This window comes from Nansenia antarctica (assembly GCF_963989245.1).
Source record: "Nansenia antarctica genome assembly, chromosome: 18".
Classification (NCBI taxonomy): Eukaryota; Metazoa; Chordata; class Actinopteri; order Argentiniformes; family Microstomatidae; genus Nansenia; species Nansenia antarctica.
Window position 1 is genome coordinate 16884987 of NC_137691.1, and position 18319 is coordinate 16903305.

Here is an 18319-nt window from a genome sequence, read left to right on the forward strand (position 1 = left end):
AACTATGATAGGATTATTATCACTGGTGATTTTAACTTTCATGTTGATAATGAGGCTGACTTGAGGGCTAGGGATTTTATTGACCTCTTGAAATCTATGGATTTTATCCAACATGTCAATGAACCCACTCACAATCATGGCCATACCCTTGATCTTGTGATTACAAAGGGTCTTGAGGTCTCAATATCAGGTATCAGCGACCTGGCCCTCTCTGACCATTTCTGTATTTTCTTTACCATTGTAACACGTAAAGCTGAAAGCAATGCTGAACGTGTTGTTAAAAAACGTTATCTTACCCCTGCAGTGGCTGAGAATTTCAAAGCTTTGATGAACAGTAATCACACAACTCCCACGTTATGTGAAAACGACTTAGTAATTACCTTTAACAATAAAGTAAAAATGGCCCTAGACTCCCTGGCTCCTACCAAACTAAAAAAGGTTGGAGCCAAGAGGAGAGCACCATGGCGAAACAGTGAAATAAATCTCCTAAAGAGAACATGTAGGAAAGCTGAGCGCAGATGGAGAAAGAGCAAATTACAGATTGATCAGAATATTTTTAAAGAACATCTATCTGCCTTTAACTTGGCAATGCGAAATGCTAGAAAAAATATATATTCTCAAATATAATATCTACAAACAAGAATAACCCCAGGGTCTTGTTCTCGACAATTGATTGCCTTGTAAACCCTGCTCCTAGAACTCTAGACGGCGCAGCCTCTGTCACCAAATGCGAGGAATTTGCAGCCCACTTCAGGGATAAGATAACAAATATTAGAATGTGTATTACTCAGGAAAGACTAGGTTTGTGTAACACTACAGATCCGCCACCACAGAACATGACTATGAGCATGTTCACCATGATTAGTACGGAAACATTAGGTAAAATTGTGTCACAGCTTAAACCGTCTACGTGTCCTCTTGACCCTATTCCTACCACCTTTTTTAAGGACATTTTTGAATCTGTGTCTGATGACATACTAGGCATTGTAAATCACTCCCTACTTAAAGGGATATTTCCAGCGGCGCTTAAAACTGCCCTGGTTAGACCCACCCTGAAGAAAAGTAACCTAGATCCTTCTGATCCAAAAAACTGTAGACCAATATCCAATCTCACTTTTCTAAGCAACATTTTAGAAAAGGCAGCGTATAGACAGCTTCATGAATTTTTTGTCTTAAATAATAGGTATGACCCACTTCAGTCAGGTTTCCGATCATACCACAGCACAGAAACCGCTTTGCTTAAGGTAACTAATGACCTTAGGATAAATGCAGACTCGAAAAAACTCTCGATTCTTGTACTCTTAGACTTAAGTGCAGCCTTTGATACGGTAGACCATTCCATACTTATTGAGAGACTTGAAAACTGGGTTGGCCTCTCAGGTCCGGTCTTAAACTGGTTCAGGACTTACCTGACTGATCGAGACTACTTTGTAGCCCTTGGTGACCATAAGTCAAAAAATTATAGCACAACCTGTGGAGTTCCCCAGGGGTCCATTTTAGGACCGTTGCTTTTTAGCCTATACATGCTACCCCTCAGTTCTGTTATCAAGAAGCATAGCGTTAACTACCACAGCTATGCTGACGACACTCAGCTTTATATCTCAGTAACTCCCAACGACTACAAGATGATCGACCACCTGATAGATTGTATTGCCGATATTAATATTTGGATGACACAAAACTTTCTCCAACTCAATCAAGAAAAAACAGAGGTATTGATCATTGGCGAGAAAACTGGGAGAGAGAAATTATCTGCACACTTGAAAACACTAGCTCTTAACACTAAGTGTCAGGCTAGGAATCTTGGGGCGGGTTTCACAGACAAGGCTTAAGCCTAGTCCTGGACTAAACCACACTTTCCATGAAAATCTCCATTGAATATGCTTTTTAGTCTAGGATTAGGCTTAAGCCTTGTCAGTGAAACCAGCCTTTGGTGTCATAATTGACCCAGATCTAAATTTTGAAACTCATATTAATAATACTATTCAGGGCTGGACTGGGACAAAAATTAGGCCCTGGCATTTTTGGCCCAGACAGGCCCACCCCAATCGGTCGGACCACACCCACCAGCACAAAAATACTTGTCTTATATACTGTGCTGTACTGTACAGTCTGTAGTATTCCCCCAAACCACTACAAAGACGACTACATACAGTAAGCAATGGTACCAGTGCAAGTACCGTAGACCAGTGTACTCAGTGATCAGATTCCAGAGCGAATTTACGAACGCAGCCTTGTTGTTCTAGATTATTTTTTCCATTATCAACCTATCATTGCGCTTTAGAGTAAAACAAAGCACGCAACTGTCGCGTCTATTTTTTCATGGCAACTCTACATTGTGATTTACAAGGGATATTAACTAATATTAAGTAATATTATTACTTGGTTACATTTTGCAATTGATCCGCGGTACACATGCGTGCCGAACCGTGGGGGGCGATCCGTTACACCCCTAACAGCTACCTATATTTTCCTTACCGGGTCAACGGTTACAGGCTGACACGGCCCCGCTTCTTCTGTATCCTCTCTATCCTCTGTATCTGTACCCTGCTCCCGCTCCTCCCTGCTAGCCTCTTCTTCAACCCTAACCCTAACCCTCTGTATCTGTACCCTGCTCCCGCTCCTCCCTGCTAGCCTCCTCTTCAACCTGTTGCTGTTGCTGCTGTGGTAAACTTGAGGGTGCAGCAAACATGTCCCTAATGTTTACACATTTGGCAGCATCTGCCTCGAGTTTCTTCTTGTTTTTCTCCCTACGTTTTTCCCAGCCTCCCTTCCGTTTTAGTGTGCTTTTGCGCTCCATCTCTCTCAGTATCTATCTAGTAACTATCCAGGCTAACTAAAAAAAAATTGCCGGCCGGCTCGGCCCAAAACTACCGCGAAACTGAGACGGAGGTCTGGTGCTGCGTGCGTGCGTGACCCCTGACCCCCCCCCCCCTTCTCTCTGTTGATTGGGCCAGCCCAGTGTCTGTATCGAAAATTGACCAATGGGCCGCTGTCCCAGATTTATGGGCCGTTCAATGGTAGCTTTCGATTTATGGGCCGTTCGATGGTAGCTTTCGGCTCGGCCCAAAACTACCGCAGCCCACCGGGCAAATGCCCGGTATGCCAGATGGCCAGTCCAGCCCTGATACTATTAAAACATCCTTCTACCATCTAAGAAACATCACTAAGGTACAATAATTTCTCTCCCAGGCAGACACTGAAAAATTAATGCATGCGTTTGTTACTAGTAGGCTAGATTACTGTAATGCTCTCCTGACAGGTCTCCCCAAAAAAATGATTAATAGACTACAAATGGTTCAGAATGCTGCTGCTCGTGTCCTTACTAGGACCAAACGAAGAGCGCACATTACACCTGTCTTGAGATCACTACACTGGCTCCCTGTCAGTCATAGAATAGACTTTAAGATCCTTTTACTAGTCTATAAATCACTCCACTGTGATGCACCCAATTACATGGTGGACATGCTCATAAGATACACACCAGCTAGACCCCTACGGTCTAGTGGCACGGAACTTTTAATAGTGCCAGAGGCTAGGACAAAGAGATTTGGAGGATCAGCTTTTAGCATATATGCTCCTAGATTGTGGAACACCCTACCTGAGGGCCTGAAGTTGTCTAAAACTCAGGACATTTTTAAGCGTGACCTCAAAACCTACTTATTCAATGTCGCCTTTTGATACTAAGGGAGACATTGGACATTATAGAACTAGGATCACTAGGCCGTTACACCATACTCGTGTTTTGAGATTTGTGTTGACAGGAAAATGGACCCGGGTGCTGATGAGGCACTGTCAGCTCCCAATAGCACCCAGAGCAGTATTGGAACCGGTACAAGGGTGTACCAGGACCACCATCAGGTTGTATTGCTGTCATCTTTATTGTCTTTATTGTGTTGTTGCATCATAACTGTGCTTAAGATTCTCTTTTGGCAGGACCTGTGACCATGCTGGATGCAGAACGATGCAGATATAACACTAAATTTATGGACAGTGTGTACGCCGATAATATGCAAGGAATTTTTCCTGGATACATGGTGTACAGGTTTTTGCCCTTGCTTGCTTGCTTTGTGCCGGTGGTCCTTGGCCTCCCCTTGGGGCCCCCCGGCTTCCCCGTGTGCCTGGTCTGTTCCGCCGCCGGGCACCTGCTTGGCCGTCCTTGTGCGGGGCCCCTTGGGTCTGTGCTTGCTTGGCTGGGCCGGGTGTGTTGGTGGTGGGGCGGGCTGGGTGCGTGGGGCGGCGGGGGCTCCCTGGGGGGGGGTGTGGGGGCCCACCGCTGGGTACTGGTAGGCAAACTGGCTAGTAGTCGCTCTATTGGTAGAGGGCTGCAAGGGAATTTTTCCTGGCTACATAGTGTACAGGTTTTTACTTTTGCCTGCTCGCGGCTCTGTCAGCATTGATTGATTGATTGACTGATTGACTGAACATTTTCATTGTGTGAAGCGCATTGAGTTGCATCTTGTAAGAAATGCGCTATACAAATAAAATTTGATTTGATTTGATTTGATTAAAGAAGCTAGTAGAGTATTGGTGTGGTCTGTATAAAATTATAAAAAGAATTCGAGTGGAACATTTAAAAACAACTGAAAGATATTCAAATGATAGAAATTCCCAGAAGGATGTCTGTTTGCAGTTAAAACTGTCTCGGAAGAAAGAGGCGATTCCACCACCTTTTTTGTGGGATCTAACGACATCTAAGACACTTAAATTCCCATCTCCGTATGTAAGAAGACACAGGCTTCAATTTATATTTAAATGTATTCATCTAAATGATCCCCCCTATTTAAAACAGTATCTTGTTCCTTTAACATCAAATTACCAGTCGAGGCACTCCTCTCAGTTCCATTTCCTCAAGGTAAGAAAATAATTGGCAAAAGAGCCTTTAACTTTAAAGCCCCAGCTGATTGGAATAATTTACCAGTTAACATTAGATCCATCACATCTGTTGGTAGATTTAAGCATGCACTGACTTCTTACTTTGTGACTGATTGTTCTTGTTATCTCTGAAGTTGTCACTTAATATTTTATATTCAGCTGTCTAACGTATAGATGTAGATCCACCTTCCCTTAGTTTATAATTATTGGCCACTTTGGGCATGTTGTGGTTGTAATGTTTTCAATGTTTTTCATTAAGTAATGTTGTTGTTGTTGTTGTTTGTCTCTTGTCTTTGTCATAATTGTACTCTTTATTATTTTGACACTCTTGTTATGATTGTGATATTTGGGACCCTCTCTAAAACGAGATGACACATCTAAAGGGTCCACAGAGGACGCCATTGCGACGACGATAAGATTAATCTTATTATCCTAATAAAGAATTTTAAATAAAACAAACAAACGGTGTTGAGGTTTAAACTGCAATGAAAACGGTCCTTTTTTGTTGTTGTTGCTGTTCTGTGACTGCTGTAGATATGAGAGGGATGGTTGCTTCCAGTGCTGCTGGAGAGAAAGTGAATTTCAGTCACTGTTGTGCGAAAAATACTAACGCGTACTCAATGAAATCAATGTGTGTACCTGTACTGTTGCAACACGGCACTAATAGAGAGACAGGGAGATCCATCAGCTACACTCACTAATAGAGAGATAGGGAGATCCATCAGCTACATTGTAACGGTCCAGAGATTTGACCTTTTCTTGCTGTACCTTCAGTTGGGTTTGGGTTTGACTCCTACCCCAGGACACCACTCTCAGATATGTTCTTAAGATATAGATCCTATCACTTCTCAGTTTTCTATTAGAACAGCTTATTTTCTGGACATACGCCTGGACGTACTCCAACACTGTTCCTCCCCCACATTTGTTAGATTGGCCTCTAGCCTGCGTGTTCAGATTGTTTAATGATGTTTTTTTTTAATGTGATTTTCTTATTTTTGATGTTATGAAAGTTTAAAGGTTGAAGAGCCTCAATGTAATGTCGTATATTTCTGTAGTATGTATGATCTATGTATGAATATGTAGTATGTTTTAGACACACACACATACCGGGGCATGCAGGGACATGATGCCCTCTAGCAATGAGGGTTCTATGGCAACCAGATGACCAGCAGGGACCTTTGGGGGTTGGGCAGGGACACACATACACGCTGGCCCCTCCCCTCTGGAGCGGAACGGGGAGAGAGAGAGAGGGAGCGCTCGCTTCCCACCCGAGGTCCATGGGGAACGCATGTAATGTATAAATCTGCCTGTAACTGATTAAATTGTCTTAAACTAACTGTTCTTTGATTCATAACCAATAAGAATACACGACAGTAATGGCGAGCAAGCAACGGAGATAATATAGCTTAATTTACAGTATTTTGCAAACTTCAATCTAACGAAGAAGGTAGGTTTCTGTAGAGATCGCTCTCTAGTCGATTGGTGTGTTTAAAATAGACTGTAAATCTCAGATAAGTTATAGTCAAAAGAATCTGTGTAATGGTAATCTTGTTGGAATAGAAACAAACTTTTCATAATCTTTGATGGGTGGGTGGTGAGAGCCGGACTTTGAAGCCCGTTTTTTGTAAAATATAGTGTTTGATGTGATTTGGTTGTATGGTATTGGAATATCGTGCGTGTCTGTGTAAAAGCATATAAATTGTTGAATGAGAATTAGTTTGGTAACTAATAGTTAAATTGCATTGAAAAGAGCATTATTGTTATAGACTAAGAAATCGATTCTTCAGAACTGTGTCAGAGAATCCATTCTTAGACGCCATTTTTCTTTGTCCTTGTGGAAGGACACACACAGAGGCCATCTCTGTGTGGGAAACGTGAATACATTGTAGAATATTTGAATGAGATAAATAATAGTCTAACTGGATTGAAAGATAATCGTGAAGTTGTTGTGTCGTGGAAGATGGCATTAATGTGGAAAAGCAATGTTATGTTGTAAAGATTGATCTGGGAGTCCACAGCGGGTTTTTCCCCCAGAAGGACAAAGACTAGCCCCTCCTTCCCCTACTCCATTTTTACACGGAGGCGCTGGCGCATGCGCAATCGATACGCAAGTCGGTTGCTTGGCGCCGCCTGCTGGACGAAATACGACAATACATTTTAAAACACTAAATCCTCAGGGAGATACAGCTGAGGTCGATGAAACAGTCCGATACATTAATAAATAGATGGTTATAAATGATTGTAATGTATTACATTAATTTAATTAATTTAATTAATTACAAATTGATTGAATTAATTATTCAGATCATTTTATTTCTCTGTTTTCACAAAACTTTGATCAATTGTTTTGTGACAATCTAATGATATGTTGATAATAGCTAATTGACTTCACAGGTTTACATCAATGAAGTGTCAATGAATAATTCTAACTAATCATTCATTCTTTTCCAAATAACAAGTCGATTTCTTTACAGGTTATAATTAATATTTGTAATTTACATATTTTATTTTAGTTAGGTCATTTCCACAGTGTTTGATTAAGGAATAGCAGAATAGTACATATTTGATAGTTGAGCAGTAAAAGGGTTTTTGTGGATCAGTGAATACTTAGGTGTGACCAGCCATTGTGATTTAATAATTGTGTTGACCAGAACTGTAATTAGTATTGAATGAGTAATCAAGTGACACATATTCATAAACAATTAGGAAACACATTTAAGTATAAAGTACTTACACAGCTATTAGATTTAAGTTAATACTGCACTGACATACACAAGAGGCAAATCTGTTGTTCTGGGTTGTAGTGGTTTTGTGTGGACGGTTAATACAGTTATATTGGACTAGCATTTGTTTAGCAAACAAGACAATAGGAAGGTGGGTTGTAAGAAGCGTACACCTTATCTAATATAGAATATTGTCAGCATATTGAGCAAGTAGAATGGGGTCGAATTCCACGAAGCTGTTAAAAGATATTAGTGAACATCGTGGAATGTTGGCTACGTTATCCCCTATGGCTGTAGTGGAAAAAATGAATCCTCTTGTTAGGGAAATTAGCAAAATGTCTACGAAATGGAATAGCCGTTGGGCATACATTGAACAGCCGTGGCCGAAAGAGGGCAGCCTTAATTTACAATTAATTGCAACATTGGAGATACTTATCAATGGGCACAAAGCACATCAAAGAGGAAAGATTAGATCAGAGAAACGCAAGTTAGAGTTAGCTATTTTAGATCTATTTAAGGTAGAGGGACAGAAAATAGCTCAGATGGAACCGGAAAAGAAAAAAGAATTGGCCAGAACACTGGAACAGAAATTGAACATTTCATCCCCAGACCTGTGTCCTGCCCCCAGTCCCCCTCCATATGCTAAGGCACTGGAGGATCATTCCCAGAAGAAGAAGAAGGAGCCAAGGGGAAAAGGGGACGACAGGAGTGACGAGGAAGATGACAGCGAAGATGGCAGTGAAGACTCAAGTGATGACGACAATGCAGATGGAGGCTACAACGCGCAGGTCAGGAAGATGATAGCCACAGCCGAAAGGAAAGGTGGGAGAAGACGCCCGGAGAAAGAGGGAGATTGTCACCGAATGTCATCAAATACATTAAAGAACTGTCCAGTGCTGATTCGGGGTAACAAGATGGAATATCATCCGTGGCATCATACAGATTTGTCTGAAGTGATCGAGAAACTCCCAGTTCTTCAAGAGGGAGGACATTCGTGGACGCGAGAGGTCGACGTGATACTGACAGGAACGCAGGCCGCGATGGGAGACCTGAAAAGACTCTTAGCTTTTATTGCAGGATTGGATACAATGCAGGAAATATTGATGAAGGCAGGACTTCATAGATATATCAATACATCAGTTTATGATCCAGAGCTCTTCGCAGCAAACAGAGGCAGGCTGTGGAAAGCAATCAGAGAGACCTACCCTACTCACATTCACCCAGACAATATCATTGTGAAGCCACTGGGGGGGGATGAGAATCCCAGGAGTTATGTTGCCCGTGTGCACTCTCAATGGAGAAGTGTGACAGGGAAAGACGCTGAAGATAACCCCTTAGAAAAATCCATAATCAGGGAAAAAATACAAGAAGGGCTTCCTACCCCAGTTAAGGATAAGCTAGCAGAAGTGGTGGGGCTACGACACATGAACAAAGCTGTTTATATAGACCACGTAGCTCATCAAGTTGAGTTATATCGAAAGAACATTCAGATACACAAGGCACGAGACGAAGAATCCCTCAGAATATTGACTCATTTGCAATTGACTGAAAGCGAGAGGAACATAGAGGGAGTGCAGGCTTTAGCCCCACAGCAACAGCCACCTGGAGTGCAGACTGCTACTTACCAGTCCTACTCACAGGGGCCACAAGGGGGGTATCCTGCTACTTACCAGTCCTACCCACAGGGGCCACAAGGGGGGTATCCATACCCACAAGGGCCACCAGGGGTGCAAGCGGTTCCATACCAGATGTACACACAGCCTGGCCAAGGACCACCACCAGGGGGATGGACAGCAGCAGGGAAGGAGATGCTAGAACCATGCCAATGCGACCAGAATGGACATCTAGCCTGTGCCTGCTGCAACAGGCCCCAGGGGGGCGCAGGGGGGAGCCAAGGAGGAGGATATTGGCCCCCTACTACACCTGCTCCAGGAGTGATGAACCCTTACGGAGGCCCAGCAGCTGGCCTATAGGGGTGCCCGGAAGATCCGAGTGGGAGGTGCCAGCTGGTGGTGACACAGAAGCCTGAAGGCGCCACGCACCTCCCTATGTCTAGAGAATATGTGAAGACAATGGGATTTGAGGGAATTAAACAGCTGATTCCTACAACTGAGCTTGTAGACTTAGAGTACAAGGGACAGAGAGCAACTCTGTCAACACTTGTGTCAGAACACACGCCAACAGGGCTGCTAGGGAGAGATGCTCTATGCCAATTGAACTGTACAGTAAAATGCACACCTGACGGCTGTCAGGTGACGGTGCCATCCGGTGTTCAGATTCCATCGACAGCCAGAGTGATTAAGCATAGAACAGACCTACAAGCTTTGCCTTTAAAGGGAGCTGATATAGAATATTGGGTTGATGGGTCTTGTTACGGGGTAGGAGAAACTTTGTGCGCTGGGTATTCCTTAGTTAAAGCACAGAATTCAAAGTTTATTGTAGAACAGGCTGAGGCAGTTCCTCAGCCTTGCTCGGCTCAGTTGGCTGAATTGATTGCCCTCACGGAAGCATGCAACTTGGGAACCGGACGGAGAGTGACAGTGTACACCGACTCTGCCTATGCACATAATGTTTGTCATTTTAATGGAGCTGTATGGAGGGGGCGGGGTTTTAAGAGAACTGATGGTACGCCTATACAGCATCACGCACAGATCATGAAGCTGTTACAAGCCATGATGAAGCCAAAGGAATTAGCCATAGTGAAGTGTGCCGCACACAGGTCTGACTCATCACATGTCACACAAGGTAACAGGGCTGCAGAGGATGCAGCCAAAGCCATTACAGGAGCAGACAAGGCAGGTAAAGGTCTTCTGGTCACACATGAAAAGCAATTACAGGGCATGGTCACACTTGAGGATTTATTGATGTTACAGAGTAGAGCAACTATGTTAGACAAGAACGTTTGGCTAGCAAGGGGGGCAAGTCAGGATGACACAGGTCTATGGAGGAATCATGAGGGGTTGGTTGTAGCACCCTCAGATTTAATAGGCATGTTAATACGGGAAGCTCATGGATTAGCACATGTGGCTAGGGGGGAGGTAAGACGCAAGATCACCAAGGAATATGGGTTTTGGAGTCCATATTTGATGGAACAGATTGACCATGCTTTAGGTCAATGTGGGGTCTGTTGGAGAAACAACATCAGAGTGGGTACACCAGTGGTGTCTGGGCATATCCCTACCCCAATAGGGCCACGGGTGGTGGACAGGGGGGTGGATGTACAGAGTAGGCAGGATGTTGTGCCAACAGGTGCCGAGGTCCCCAGAGAACCTGAGAAGGAGGAGCTACGACGAGATGCTGTGGTGTTGCCAGAGCCAGTGGCAATGCCAGTGTTACAGCCAGTGACATTACCGGCAGTGCCTGAAACCGAGGGGACAGTGGAAAGCTGTCCAGATGCCAATGAACCAGAAACCAACGAAGCAGAGAGTGCTGACAGTCTGGAGGTCCAGCCTGGGAGTGTCCAAAGCCTGGACACCTGTGCTACTGGGGATGCTGGCGAGTGCCTGCACCATGCTTCAGATGATGCTGAGGGCGACTCCCCAGACCTTGATCAGCGTGGGAGGGGACCAGGCGGCTGCCTGAACCTCAATGACACTGACGGACGACGACCAGTTAGGAAAAGATTAAAGACTATGAATAGGGTAGTGAAGCAGCAGATCAAAGGGAACGACGGGAATGGACAGCAGATGATAGCATGGCTGGAAACGGTCTTAGGGGCATGGGAAACTTATTTTGCTAAGATAGGAGCACCTATTATAGCAGACATGATTTTTGACTTTCTTAGGAGACAGGGCCTCATTGACTGTTTTTGGAAAATCAGTCACTCAGTCCACGTTAATGAACTTTTCAGAAGACTAGTCCTCACCTGAGGTGAAGATCTATGCATTAATGCATTCCCTTTGTCCTATGCTTACTGTTGGAGAATTATGTGTTATGATAACTGAATGTCATTATTTGTGTATTGTTTGTTTGTTTCTATATCGTGTGATTGAGGTCAGTTGAGAAGTGATGTGGTGGTTATACAAAGCTAGGAGAGAGGTTCTGTTCCTAGCGCAACGAAAATGGAAAGCTCCTGACTATGAAAGTGTTATCAATCTGAGACAGCGGTAAAGGCTGTTCTCCAACTGGGTACAAGTGCTAGTAACCTCTGACCCTGACGCTTCAAGGACAAAGAAAACATCGGTCGTTGGAAGTTTCTGTATTGATTTGTGCATGATGAACTGTGTTTAGTTTAATTGTGATTGTTATTTTCAAAATTCTTTTTATTATTGGTTGTTTTTTATTTTTTGTTTATGATATCTTTGGTTCCTAATACTGGTCCTGGGTTGGTCTGTGTTATTGTGCTTCTTGTGTTGTGTGTTGGTGTAGTTTTTCTGTCTATTGTTGTTTATTTTTTAATTTTTAATTTTATTAAAAAAAAAAAAAATTTTGGGGATGTTTTGTGGGGTTTTGTGTTTTTGTTTTTGTTTTATGGTAGTTTAGTTTCGGAACACCCTCTGGGTGGTCCGAGGGGGGATGTGTCGTATATTTCTGTAGTATGTATGATCTATGTATGAATATGTAGTATGTTTTAGACACACACACATACCGGGGCATGCAGGGACATGATGCCCTCTAGCAATGAGGGTTCTATGGCAACCAGATGACCAGCAGGGACCTTTGGGGGTTGGGCAGGGACACACATACACGCTGGCCCCTCCCCTCTGGAGCGGAACGGGGAGAGAGAGAGAGGGAGCGCTCGCTTCCCACCCGAGGTCCATGGGGAACGCATGTAATGTATAAATCTGCCTGTAACTGATTAAATTGTCTTAAACTAACTGTTCTTTGATTCATAACCAATAAGAATACACGACAGTAACAAACAATAGTTTTAACATAACTTACTTTTACTCATAGTTTGTAGTCTCAGTGTTATGTTTGTATTTCAGTTCAGCTGTGTACGTGTTTTTGTAGTCCACTAAATCTAGGACTACAATTCCCCAAACATCTAGCCATTAGGTGACATATTTGACACGTGTGTTGTGTGCTAATAAAGTGATGTTGTTTGAACCTTTTATACTCCTGCATTCACTTGTCACTGCTTTATGTCAATAAGATAAGAGCAACCACAAACAAAATCATATCCATGGAGCAAAACGGTGGGATGGCACAAAAAAACTGAAAAATACACAGATACATAGCTTTGAGACAGAAATGTTATGTTTTGATATGTTTATTGTGTTTGGGACAAATACAAATCAAATCAAATCCCAAATGTCCAGAAGTGCTAACCTGTTGTCTTCCTTGTTGTGTTATTAGTACCAGATGCTGTCTGCTGGGGAAGTGACCCCTCAGCCCCCCTCAGAACTGAGCCAGAGCTTTGCTTTGGGTCTCGCTTCTCTTGCTCCTCTACCAGCTTCTAGAACAGCCGTGCCTTTTTACCTCCTAAATGACCCCCTCTTTACAATGCTAACCTGCTACTTTCACACAACCACCACTAGTTGGCCGCTTGTAAACTAGCCTGCCTCCTACACAGAAAAACTGCAAAATAGCTTTATACTAGCTTATCCTGATGTGATTTTGAAAATGTAAGGATACTGGGTGGTAGAACGCACATATCTCGGACAAGTCATGAAAGGAGGGTCCTGGCTGAAATGTGATCAAAGTGCAAAGATATCAAATTTTTCTTTCCTCACAGGGGGGTCATGACCCCTCATGGCTGTTCTAGTGTTAATAACCTGAGGAGACTTAGTTTCATCACATTGTGTGTCCTTAGGGGTCAATGCTTGTGAGCCTAGCAACTCACGTGTGTCTTTATTAGTGGTTAATTAGTAGAATTGACATGACAAGACACAGCTGTGTGTCACCCCTCATGGCTGAAACTCACTTGATCCATATTCTACAAGTGTTGCTGAGTACAGTGGTAGTAATCATGTTTATAGCCTTGGAAATATGTTGGTGTACAGTCCATTATGGGTTCCCTATGCAATCTAGAGGTGGCACTTTTAACTGTTGGGACGCAGGAAAGGACCAAGAATCCACTTGATTCATATTGACTTGATTCATATCCACTTGATTCATATCCACTTGATTCATATCCACTTGATTCATATTGACTTGATTCATATCTACTTGATTCATATCCACTTGATTCATATCCACTTGATTCATATTGACTTGATTCATATCCACTTGATTCATATTGACTTGATTCATGTCTACTTGATTCATATTGACTTGATTCATATGCACTTGATTCATATCCACTTGATTCATATCCACTTGATTCATATTGACTTGATTCATATCCACTTGATTCATATCGACTTGATTCATATTGACTTGATTCATATCCACTTGATTCATAAACACTTGATTCATATTGACTTGATTCATATTGACTTGATTCATATCCACTTGATTCATGTTGACTTGATTCATATCCACTTGATTCATATTGACTTGATTCATATTGACTTGATTTATATCCACTTGATTCATATTGACTTGATTCATATTGACTTGATTCATATGCACTTGATTCATATCCACTTGATTCATATTGACTTGATTCATATCCACTTGATTCATATTGACTTGATTCATATTGACTTGATTTATAAACACTTGATTCATATTGACTTGATTCATAAACACTTGATTCATATGACTCAGTACTCAGAAACACTTCTAGAATATGAGTCAAGTGATTTTCAAACTTGAGGGGTGTCATACGAAGTATTCTAACACATATTCTAACATGATTACTACAACCATGTTTAGCCTTGGAAGATTATAGGTTTACAATCCATGATATGTCCCCTATGCAGTGCAGCAGTCTTTCATCATGGTCATTAGGATACTAGAAGAATTATAAACCCTTCAATGAATGAATGAATGAATGAATGCACAAATAATACAGTGATAGAGTAGGATTACATACATGTTTATTTCCAGATGTAGTAGCATATAATTTGGGTGACTTCATCCATAATGTAGTATTATTTCTAAATGCTTAAACAAGTTTAACGTGGGCGCTTTTAAGTGGGCGGAGTTCCAGAACACAGCTCCGGAAGGACCCGGTGATGACGTCATCAAAAGACGACACCGTGTTGATAACAACTTTCATTCTAGTCCGTCGAGGCAGCTCGCTTGTAGGAATGAGATGTGATTTCTGGATGATAAGACGTCCGACAGGGCCTTTTGGAGCAGCGCCGGTATCTCCACATTGGTGAAAACGCAGAAATGTAAGTAACACGTGTTCGTAGCCAAGTCTTGCATTGCATTGTTCAGTGTTTCCTCCAGGATTTTTCACATTAGTGGCGGAGTGTTCTTTTTTCGCGCGCGTAGCGTATGCAACACGCACTGGCGCTCAATACAAAGACGTAATTTCACCGAAAAATAGAAGGTGGCAACATTAAAAAAATATGTGCCCTGTTTACCCGTACCTCCGCCGTTCTGTTCGTGGTGATTTGGGAGGCAATAGATTATTTTTGCCCCGTGCATATTGCCTGGTAATTAGACCACGCGACCACAGCTCCGTTGTGTCTCTTATTGTCCAAATGTTCTGAATTTTAGCTGCATGTTTTTCCAGCATGTAAATCCGTTGTCAATAAAAATTCGACTCCCCTTCTTTCCCCCTGCCAATACTGTGTCGTTTGTGACATTTACCAACGTTTATGCTATCAATAGTTCGAAGCTAGCGTTAGATGCGAGGCTGCTCGGGAACATTATTTATTTCACAAAATAGCCTGATTTAGTTGACCATGAACATCAGAGACTAGACTACATTACGAATGTTCATTTAAAATACTCTATAGTGAGCACTGGTATAAGAACATGAACCAGAGAACAGCAGTAAATGCAGGAACCCAAGGTCGTCGCTGATGATGTTACATTTTCGATTAGGATACGCTTACGGGATTAAAGGGACGGGCGACGGGCGAAGAGAGAGGGAAGGGATTTCCAGAAATCCAAATGTCCCGCTAAATTCGGACCAATCACAAAACTGTTTTCCAAGCGCGAGGTTAATTGCAACATTGTAACATATTGTAACTTACTACATCCTAAATCAGAACGAAATGTAGGTCTGAAAGCCGCCTAAACTAGCTTCAATCTGATTTTTTTCTGTTCTCCGGTCATAAAGTGGACTGAATCAATTAGTGGCAGAGAAAATGTATTCGTGGCGGCCCGCCACGAATAAATGCATATAGAGGAAACACTGTTGTTTCTAGTGATGGCGAGATGAAGCTTCATGAACTGTTGAAGCTTTCCATCCAATTGCGTCACACATGGGCCGAAGCTTCGTGTTGCTTCATTTGATCCACTGCGCCATCAAGGGGACAATAAATGTCTAGCAGGCAGAGTGATAATGACACCGTGGCGTTGGTGTGTGAAGCTTTGAATAGGCTAGGTGCACGATCTCCACTACTTCCTGAAAGGCACCTTGCATGAACATATCCTGTCTCACTCTATTGGTTTAATTGATTAATCAGCTGTGCGGTAAACTGTTGGAACACACAGTGCACAGCTGATTAATCAATTAAACCAATAGAGTGGCCCTATCTGAATAGGTATGTGCACGATGGAAAACGCTCTATTTTATTATTTGTTCTTCAGCTTCTTGATTAGTGTAAATGGGCACAAATATATAAATATATACGTTTGTTAGTTTTACTGTATATAGGTATAATGTATATCTATATATTTGTATCTATATTGGTGAAATTACTGAACAAAATGTGAAATGTATCTGTGACTGTTTGTGCTTCATTTGTTTTCTATACACAGCTCCACCTCACAGCTACTGTTTCTGAACCCAAGTCCACAGAGTTCCTGCTGTGGTTCTTCAGTCCAGAAAAGCACAACGTGGGGTCCAAAGATGGTGGCCGTGAAGCTGGAATACTGCGGTCAAACACTGGAAGTCAACGTGGTCGTGAAAGAGGAGGAAGGAGGGGAGGGAGTGGAGGAGAAAGAAGTGATGGTGAAAGAAGAAGTAGAGGAAGAAGGAGGAGAGGATGAAGAGATGGTAGATGTGATGGTGAAAGAGGAGGAGGAGGTTAGAGGAGAGGAGGAAGAAAAGAAAGATGTGATGGTGAAAGAAGAAGTAGAGGAAGAAGGAGGAGAGGATGAAGAGATGGTAGATGTGATGTTGAAAGAGGAGGAGGAGGTTAGAGGAGAGGAGGAAGAAAAGAAAGATGTGATGGTGAAAGAAGAAGTAGAGGAAGGAGGAGGAGAGGATGAAGAGATGGTAGATGTGATGTTGAAAGAGGAGGAGGAGGTTAGAGGAGAGGAGGAAGAAAAGAAAGATGTGATGGTGAAAGAAGAAGAAGAGGAGGAAGAGATTAAAGATGTGATGGTGAAAGAAGAGGGAAGAGAATATGAAGTTGTGAAAGGAGAGGAAGGAGAAGAAGAAGAGGAAGTGGAGGATGAAGATGTCATGATGAAAGAAGAGCAAGGAGAAGATGGATTGGTGGACACAGATGGTGAGGATGGTGAGTTCATGTTCTGTATTTGGTAGGGTTGTCCCGATCCGATACTGATATCGGATATCGCTGCGATATTGGTCCTGAATGCTGGATCGCGGATCGCACCAGAAAAAAAAAGGCTCCGATCCGTGTGCCCGATCTGGTGTGTCACTCACGTGCATGACCAGGGCGACTGTTTTGGTCGCATTTGCGAGTGAATATATTTCTGTGCGACTTGGAAATACATTCAATCGCACCAGTGCGACTACTGCTGAACTACTGTCATGCGCAGTCAAACTTATGTGTATAAGCGATGAGGGAATGAAAACAGTGAACAGAAACGTGTGTCGCAGAAATGCTTCACGCGAGTCCTATATGCGCTTAAAATGCGCATAATGGTTACAGCTCCGGTTTCATTACAAAGAGGTTAACCCTATATGTGCCTGACATCTAACAACATTCAAATGACTCTAACTTCATATTTTTTCGGATTTCAATGTATGACACATCATTTGAAAGCTTATGATCCGTAGTTCCAATCCACAACACGTCGCATTTGTTGCTTTAATAAAGGCTGGCAGTCTTTAATTTAACTGTTGTTGGTGTGGACTATATACTGGGGAGACATTTGTTATTATTCAGGGATAAAAAAATATATACAAATATCGGATCGGTATCGGTATCGCAGATACCCGAAGCCCAGGTATCGGTATCGGTAGTGAAAAAGTGGGATCGGGACATCCCTAGTATTTGGTGAAAGCCAGACCAGATTAATGAATAGTTCAAAGGGCGCTGGCAGATATTTAGTGGTGTATGCAATCAGACATTTATTTTCATTTTTATTTTCCCCACGATTTCCTCCGCAGTTGTTGATTCAGTCAAACTAAAGTTGTTACAATTTCTCTAACTTCTATGACTGATCATGGAACAACTGTTGAGCAAGACAGTGAGTGACAGTTAAACTAGGTACAACGTGAATACTCTTAAACTGAAACGTTAAACTTGGATTCTGTCTCCGTTTGAGAGAATATGCTTTAAATCAATTGTTAATGATAAAACATTGATACGGTATCCATTTGTTGTAATATCTCTGTAACTCTCTGAACACTTCATGTTCCCACAGCGTGTGCAGACTCCAGAGATGTGGTGTTACTTCTGGCACTGCTGAGTCTATGGAAGCAGCACTTGTTCTCATGTTGTTTCTAATCCTGTATATGTTCCTATTCTTACAGGAGAGAGCTCCAACCCAGACTCAGACATGGAGCCCAGCTCCAC